This window comes from Pan paniscus, chromosome 1 (genome assembly GCF_029289425.2).
Source record: "Pan paniscus chromosome 1, NHGRI_mPanPan1-v2.0_pri, whole genome shotgun sequence".
Classification (NCBI taxonomy): Eukaryota; Metazoa; Chordata; class Mammalia; order Primates; family Hominidae; genus Pan; species Pan paniscus.
The window spans coordinates 9217923-9227289 of NC_073249.2; positions in this window are offsets into that span (position 1 = coordinate 9217923).

Below are 9367 nucleotides of genomic sequence, written 5' to 3' on the forward strand. Positions count from 1 at the left end.
AGATAGATGTTAAAATAGCCAGGATAGAGCGTTGCCAGGACTGCCCTGGAGGAGACGACTATACGCTGAAAGCTTATGGGACCTTGCAGGTCCATGCTGGCAAAAGCCTGGGCAGCAGGAGTGGGAGTCGGTCCAAGGCGGTGGACCAAGGAGCAAAATAAAGGTCTTGATTGGACTGAATTCATTGACATGAGAGTGCTCACTATGGATTTGGGTTCCAAGTGTTGGGCTGACCACCTGCTAGTGGTGTTGATATTCTGGCCTTATCATGGCCTCCAGATAATGAGGTCAGAATGCTTAAATGTCCTTGCCACACTGCCGAGGGAGGGAGGAAGGAGTCAGAATGCATAAGGACAGGCATGGTGGGATGGAGCTATGATGTGCAGTCTGCTCAGCCATCCCTAATCTTGCCCGCTGGGAGAAGCAGAGCTCACACTTTTCATCACAGCATTGGCAAGGGAGGCGCCAGCGTCTTTGAAGAGCCCTGTGCATGGCTGTCCTTTACACAGTATGCCACACAGTATGCCACGGGGGCAGGATGGGAATTAGAGAGTGTGACCCACAAGGATACATGGTGTGGGGTAATTGATCAGGTGTCCTTACAAATGAAACTGATGGATGGCCTACCAAGAAAACAATTCTAGATATGATTGTTGCTACAGTGAGGATTCACTGTCTCTAAACTAGTTATGAAACATAAGCCAGCAATGGCCCGACTCTGAGCTCCTATGCTGAGGGAGAGATTGGAGCCCTTCAAGGAATGGCCCTGCAATGGAGTCTCAGATATGTGCCATGTATCTTTTCCATCAGCTTCCCCAAATGGCCCCAAAGTCAAAGGCAATTACTGCTGTGACCACACTCTGGAAGAAGGGAAACATCTACATGCGTTTTCTGGAGAATTTTGTCTATATGTTCTGAGCATATTTTGAATCCCCAACATCAGAAATGCTGTGTGGCCCATCAGTTGAAGCAGGGGCTTTGGAGGTCTGGGGACAGGAGCTGCCTTGGCCGCAGGTTAAGCTTGTCCAGTGGAACCATGGCCTCCTCCTCTGGTTACTCTCCTGTTCCAGAATGGATAATGGGAATAGGTAGATTTAGCAACTGGTAGAATCTCCACATTTTTTTTTCTGATCCCAAAAATTTTGCTTATTAAGAAAGGAAGGCCCAAGTAGAGGTCCCTAGAACTACACCTTCCTGAGAGGAAACTGAACGCAGCACGTCATCCATGGAGGAGACTGAGGGGTGAGCAGTGTCATCAACCCCTTGAGAAATGCAAGTTGGTAATGCCCACTGTTCCTTATTTTCCTTGCCTCTCTGGCTACTGTAAAAGCCAAGTGGTGACTGGGCATGGTGCCTCATGCCTGTAATCCCGGCACTTTGGGAGGCTGAGGCAGGCGGATCTCGAGGTCAAGAGTTCGAGAACACCCTGGCCAACATGGTGAAACCCCATCTCTACTAAAAATACAAAAATTAGCCAGGCATGGTGGCGGGCGCCTGTAATCCCAGCTACTCGGGAGGTTGAGGCAGGAGAATCGCTTGAATCTAGGAGGCAGAGTTTGCAGTGAGCCGAGGTCGCTCCACTGCACTCCAGCCTGGGTAAGAAAGCAAGACTCCATCTTGGAAAAAAAAAAGCCAAGTGGGTCATGGAGATGGACAGTGAATTTCCACAGACGTAATCAGATGGAGACGGGAACGGGAGCTGTGACTGTTTGTAGGATACTCGACAGGAGCGATAGTTCAGTTACAGTGTCTCGCAGAGGAGCAGGCCCGGGCAGGCTGCTGTTGGGGGAGGGACTGAGAATGGCATGAGACTCCCTGTCTGTTTAAAGGACAAATTCCTTTAAAGGAAAACAAAAACTGAAAAAGACTTTACTACATCCATGGCGAGTGTTTTTTAAATATGTATATACTGATAGAATTGACCCTCAAAAAGTTCAATCTTTTCTCCTTCTCTCCTTTTAGCAAGATAATTTATTGTATTTTTGTAAGTGCAAGTGGCTCATTTTTAGAGTAACCTTAACAATGTCCTTCAGGAGCCCAAATATCCCACTACTATCATTTTTTTCCTTTAATTTTTTTATTGACACATGATAATTATACATATTTATGGGGAATGCTATATTTTGATACATGCAAACAATGTGTAATAATCAAATCAGGGTAATTAGGATATTCAAAACCTCAAATTTTGGGGCCAGGCACGGTGGCTCACACCTGTAATCCCAGTACTTTGGGAGGCCGAGGCTGGCGGATCACCTCAGGTCAGGAGTTCGAGACCAGCCTGACCAATATGGTGAAACAAAAAATTAGCCAGGCATGGTGGCAGATGCCTGTAATCCCAGCTACTCCGGAGGCTGAGGCAGGAGAATCGCTTGAACCCGGGAGGCAGGGGTTTCAGTGAGCGGAGATCACACCACTGCATCCAGCCTGGGTGACAGAGTGAGACTCTGTCTCAAAATAAATTAAAAAAAAAAAAAACACACAAAAAGAAAAAACCCCAAACCTGAAGTTTTATGATTTCTTCTTCCTTGTTTTTTTTTTTTTTTTTTTTACTTTTATTTAAGCTCAGGGGCACATGTGCCGGTTTGTTACACAGGTAAATTTGTGTCACGCGGGTTGGTTGGACAGATTATTTAATCACCCAGGTACTAAGCCTAGTACCCATTAGTTATTTTTCCTGACCCTCTTCCTTCTCCCATCTGCCACCCTCTGATAGGCCTCAGTTTGTGTTGTTCCCCTCTATGTGTCCGTGTGTTCTAATCATTTAGTTCCTGCTTATAAGTGAGAATGTGTGGTGTTTGGTTTTCTGTTCCTGTGTTAGTTTGCTAAGGATAATGGCCTCCAGCTCCATCCGTGTCCCTGCAAAGAACATGATCTCGTTCTTTTTTATGGATGCATCCACTACTATCCTTTATTTCCAGTTTTCATAGAGAGGTGAAGATGTTGCTTTCTGAGTTGAGGCTTAAGTGAGATTGCTCTGTGAGCTGATGAGTCATCTGTGCTAATGTTTCCTCCAAGAAAGGCAAATATTGTGGCAGATATATCTCACTGTTCAGAAGAATTATTTTTCTCTTCTTCCTAAATATCTTGCATGGAATGTGGCCAGGTGACTGCGTTCTAGTCAATGGGATATGAGTAGAAATGATGTGTTGAACTTGGGTTGTGATTTTGAGATGTGGTCATGCCTGCTTTTGCTCTCTTCTTCCTCAGTCTGCTGGCTGAATTCTGATATAATTTAAGAAGTCCGTCCCTGAATCACATGTAGAGAAAAACTGCCTGTCAACCAGAAAAATCTACTTGGGCTGTTATGTGAATGAATAATAAACTTATTATTATTCACTGTCCTATTGTATTATGACACTGAGATATTGCTTTTGTGGTTAGCATTAATGTAATTAATAGAAATGTCTGGGTGGGTTATATAGAATATCATTAATATCAATGACTTACATAAAATAAATGATTTTGCTGGATAAACCTTTTGAGCTCCATATGTGTGCCAAGCATCTAAGACAATTAGTGTTTATTCACTCTCCACCGTCTTCTTCCGTGCTAGTAAAATGTCTGATTTTATGTGAGAACACGCTGAGAATAAAGTTGACAAGTGGCCTCCATTGTGTGTCATGGGTGTGGCCATGTGACTAAATTATGACCAAGTGGAAATTCTAATCATTAGGATATAATCAGAAGTATCATGTGGTAGATAATGAAATCTTTCCTTAAAAGATAGATACTTTGTGCAGTGTGCCCTTTTCATTTTAGTTCTTTTCTCCAGTCTACTCTCTGGAATGCAGGTGTGATGGCTGGAAGGCTGGCTGCTATCCTTAATCATGCAGATGAGTGCCCCTAAGGAGGATGGGGTGGTGGGGTAGAAGGAACTCAGGCAACAGTGATTTCATGGATGACCTGTGTTGAGACTTATACATGAGGGAGAAATAAAGAGTGATTTAATTGTAAATCGCTCTTATTTTGGGCTCTGCATTATGTGTAGTCACACTCAATTTTAAATCAAATACGTAGTATTAAGGGATAAGTAAATGTGTACCAGGCTCAAACATTTTGAAAGGACAGCATAAGAAGACACTATATTTGCATAAGTCTATTTGCTAAAAAAAAATTGTCATCTCCTAAAAAGTGCAGCCTAAGGAACAAGAGAATCATTCTTAGAGATTCAAGAAGTATACTACTAAAGGTCTATAGCTGTAAATGTGAAGGTGCAAGAGTCTTCACTGAATAAGTCCCTTGTAAATTTGCTGAGGCTTCCAGAAGAAAGTACCACAAACTGGTTGGCTTGAAAGCCAGAGATTTATTGTTACCCAGTCTGGAGGACAGAAGGCTGAGATCAAGCTGTCTGCAATGTTGGTTCCTTCCGGGGGCTGTGAGGGAGAAGCCACTCCATGCCTCTCTCCCAGCATCTGGGGGTTTCCTGGCAATCTCTGGTATTCCTGGGCTTGTAGATGCATCACCTGAATCTCTGTCTTCCTGTCCACATGGAGTTCTCCCATTTTGTGTCTCTGTGTCCAAATTTCTTCTTTTGTAAAGACACAGCTTATATTGGATTAGGAGCCCACCCTGCTCTCTCTACCCCATTATGATCACATCCTAACCTAACTCATTACGTCTGCATCTGCATCAACCCTATCTCTAAATAAGGTCACTTTCTGAAGTACTGGGGGTTACGACTTCCACAGATGAATGGTGGATATGAAATTCAACCCACAGCAAGTACTAACATTAGAGTGGACCACTATAAAAACAATTCCTACTTAGGTTTCTCCACATGGCTGAATGTAAAGTGAAACAGTGAGGGCACTAGCAGTTTTGGAGGTTGAAGTTATTTGTGGAATAATATCACACTCCTCTTCTCTGGGGTGAATGCCAGGAGAACGTGCAGGGAATAAAAATCAATACCTGTCTTCAAGACAGCTTCAGAGCCAGAGGGCCACCCAGATGCTGGAACAGAGGCCAGGAATTATCATCAAAAAGAGACATAGCCAAGGTGCCAGAGTGCATGGAGGAGGGAACTATGAACTCCAAGTGAAGACGCTGAGAGCAGCAAACAGTGTGAAAACCAAAACTTCAGTGCACATGGGCTTTCCTCAAAGTGTGACAGTGGAACTGAATGCATGGAGTCCGAACACGGCTGGAAAATCCAGACCTAGACAGTCACAATGGCTTAGTGAGGAAATACCATTTAAATTGGGTATTCAAGGAAATGATCTGACAGGTGGTGATGGAGTGGGGAGGTAGAGATTTCAGAAAGGAGGAATAACAGGAGCAAATCCAAGGAGGATTGAAGGACGGGGCAAGGCTGTTGTGCTGATTGCCTCCTGAGGTGTCTGCAGATGGAAAGAGTGACAGAGGAGCTGTTGGGGAGCCAGGGGAAGCGGCAGGGCAGGAAAGCAGCCCTTTTTCTGATATTTATGCCAGCTTCAGAAAGCTGCTCTGGGATGAGGTCGATTCGGCACATTGCATCCCTATTTTCAAAGCTGACTTAAGGGCGGGTGGGACACCATTCAGGAGTAAGGATCTTCAAAGCCTTTCTTTCCTTTATGGGACTTGTTAGTGTGCTCTACTGGGCACTGCCAGCTTCTCCTCAATGTCGCATGAGCTGAGTCTTTAAGGCCAGGCAATTCCGGGCTCTGGTTCCTCAAAGTCTGGCTCTGCAGCGATTTCTCAAGGTGCTTAAATATACTGATATAGAGGTCTGAAGTAAAGCCTGACAGATGTGTGAAACCATCTCTAGGTGAGCTTGGTGCTCAGCCAGCTCTGGGACCTTAATTTCCTCATGGCATTTGGAGTTAGCTAGCACATTTCAGAAGGCAAAGTGGTGTGAGAGCCTGTTGTAAATCTGGTTACAAAGTTGGCCAAATAAGAAACTGTTGATTTGAATTATGGGATCCTGTAGTCATAAAGTTTTTTAAATGACTAGTGGGAAAATATTGAAAATTTATAGTGAAATTCTCTCTACTGTATATTTTACTTGTTTTTCCTTCTTCTGTAGGACGTAAATAGAACTCAGTGAAATCCACAAAAAGAAAGGCTATTTTGTCTTTTGTGAAGTCTTAGGTTTTCAGAAAGGGAAGTAAATTGGTACCAGTAGAGTGGGGTATAGCTATTGAGATACCTGAAAATGCGGAAGTGACTTTGGAACTAGCTAACAGGCAGAAGTTGAAACAGTTTGGAGGCTCAGAAGAAGACAGAAAAGTGTGGGAAAGTTTGGAATTTCCTAGAGACCTGTTGAATGGTTTTGGCCAAAATGCTGATAGGGATATTGACAATGAAGTCAGGCTGAGGTGGTCTCAGATGGAGATGAGGAACTTATCGGGAATTGGAGTAAAGGTGACTTTTGCTATGCTTTAGCAAAGACACTGGCGGCATTTTGCCCCTGCCCTAGAGATTTGTGGAACTTTGAACTTGAGAAAGATGATTTAGGGTATCTGGCAGGAGAAATTTCCAAGCAGCAAAGCATTCAAGAAGTGTCTTGGGTGCTCTTAAAAACATCGTTTTATTCATTCAGCAATATATGGTTTGGAATTGGAACTTATGTTTAAAAGGAAAGCAGGGCATAAAAGTTTGGAAAATTTGCAGCCTGACAATGTGATAGTAAAGAAAACTCCTTTTTCTGAAGTGACATTCAAGCCAGCTGTAGAAATTTGCATAAATAACAAGGAGCTGAATGTTATTGCTCAAGACAATGGGAAAAATGTCTTCAGGCCATGTCAGAGGTCTTCACGGCAGCCCCTCCCATCACAGGTCCAGAGGCCTATGAGAAAAAAATGGTTTTGTGGTCTGGGCCCAGGGCCTTGCTGCTTTGTACAGTCTAGGGACTTGATGCCCTGTGTCCCAGCTGTGGCTACAGGGGGTCCAATTTACAGCTCAGACCATTCCTTCAGAGGGTGCAAGCCCCAAGCCTTGGTGGCTTACACATATTGTTAGGCCTTTGGGTGCACAGAAGTCAAGAACTGAGGTTTGGGAATCATTGCCTAGCTTTCAGAGGATGTATATAAATGCCTGGATGTCCAGGCAGAGGTGTGCAGCAGGGGTGGAGCCCTCATGGATAACCTCTGCTAGGGCAGTGCAGAAAGGAAATGTGCAGTGGGAGCCCCCACACAGAGTCCCCACTGGGGCACTGCCTTGTGGAGCTGTGAGAAGAGGGCCACCATCCTCCAGACGCCAGAATGGTAGATGGAAAAAAACGCAGATGCAATGTCAACCCATGAAAGCAGCCAGGAGTGGGGCTCTACCCGGCAAAGCCACAGGGGTGGAGTGGCCCAAGACCATGGGAATCCACCTCTTGCATCAGCATGACCTGGATGTGAGACTTGGAGTCAAAGGAGACAATTTTGGAACTTTAAGTTTTAATGATTACCCTATTGGATTTTAGACTGGCATGGGGCCTGTAGCCCCCTCATTTTGGCCAATTTCTCCCACTCAGATTGGGTGTATTTACCCCATACTTGTACCCTCACTGTATCTAGGAAGTAGATTCAAGTAGATTGCTTTTGATTTTACAGGACCTATTGGATTTTGGATTGGCATGGGGCCTGTAGCCCCCTCATTTTTGCCAATTTCTCCCACTTGGATGGGTGTATTTACCCTATGCCTGTAGCCCCACTGTATCTAGGAAGTAGATCCAAGTAGATTGCTTTTGATTTTACAGGCTCCAAGAAAGGGACTTGCCTTGTCTCAGATGAGACTCTGTACTTGGACTTTTGAGTTAATGCTGGAATAAGTTAAGACTTTAGGGGGACTGTTGGAAGTGCATGATTATGTTTTAAAATGTGAGGACATGAGATTTGGGAGAGGCCAGGGGCAGAATGATATAATATGGCTGTGTCCCCACCCAAATCTCATTTTGAATTGTAGTTCCCATAATCCCCACATGTTCTGGGAATGACCTGGTGGGAGGTAATTGAGTCACCAGAGTGGTTACCCCCATGCTGCTGTTCTCATGACACTTAGTGGGCTCTTATGAGATCTGACGGTTTTATAAAGGGCCTTTCCCCCTTTTGCTCAGCACTTCTCCTTCCTGCTGCCATGTGAAGAAGGACGTATTTGCTTTCCCTTCCACCATGACTGTAAGTTTCCTGAGGTCCCCCTCCATCTGCCATGCTGAAGTGTGAGTTAATTAAACTTCTTTCTTTTATAAATTTCCCAGTCTTGGGTATGTCTTTATTAGCAGCATGAAAAAGGAACTAATACAGAAAGGAAACAGGAAAAGAAAGAGGGATGGGAATCAACATTTATCTTAATGAGGTAATTTAAAATTTGATGATTTATGTATTTATTTATTATAAAACAGTAAATTATAAGCTGGACATGGTGGCTCATGCCTGTAATTCCAGCTAACCAGGAGGCTGAGGAGGGAGGATTGCTTGAGACCTGTACTTCTAAACCAGCCTGAGTAAGATGGCAAGACTGTCTCTACAAAAAATAAAAAATAAAAACTTAGCCTGGGCCAGGTGCTATGGCTCATGCCTGTAATCCCAGCACTTTGGGGGGCCAAGACGGGAGGGCTGCTTGAGTCCAGGAATTCAAGACCAGCCTGGGCAACACAGTAAGACTCTGTGTCTAAAAAACCCCAACTTAACCTGGCATGGTGGCACAGCCTTTATTCGTAGCTACTCAGGAGGCTAAGGCAGGAGGATTTCTTGAGCCCAGAAGGTCAAGGCTGCAGTGAGCTGTGATTGCACCACTGCACTCTAGCCTGGATAATGGAGTGAGACCTCATCTCTTAAACAAAACAAAACAAAATAGTAATTAAAATTTTGAGTTTAATTAAAAGGTGACCAAAGCTTAGAGTGCTAAAAATGCATTGCTGAAAAACGTAGAATAGCCAAAATATTCTTAAAGAACATGGTTGAAAGATCGCCATCACTTGTTTTCTAGTAATTAAGACTTGCTAGAAAACTGTAGCAATCAAAACAGTGTGGTATTGACATAAAAATATACATATAGATCAAAGTAACAGAATAGAGTCCAGAAATAGATCTACTTATACACCAACTATTTCTTGACAAAGATATGAAGACAATTCAATGGTGAGAGGAGAATCATAGTTTATGTGCTCTTTTGTGTCTTTTTCTGTATAACCTGGTGCTTTTGAGATTTGTTGATTTTATTGCATTTATCAGTATTTGTCCTTAATTGCTGAGTAGTGTGCTATCATACAAATGTTCCACATTTATATGATTGGCTGTTCTCCTCTTGATGGATGTTTGAGCTGTTTCTTATTGGGAACTGTTATAAATAAGTCAGTTATGAATATTCTGGTACAAAACTCTCTTTGTAAACATGTTTTATTTCTCTCAGGTAAATACTGGGAGCTGGAATTGTTGGATTGTAGGGCAAGTATATGTTTACT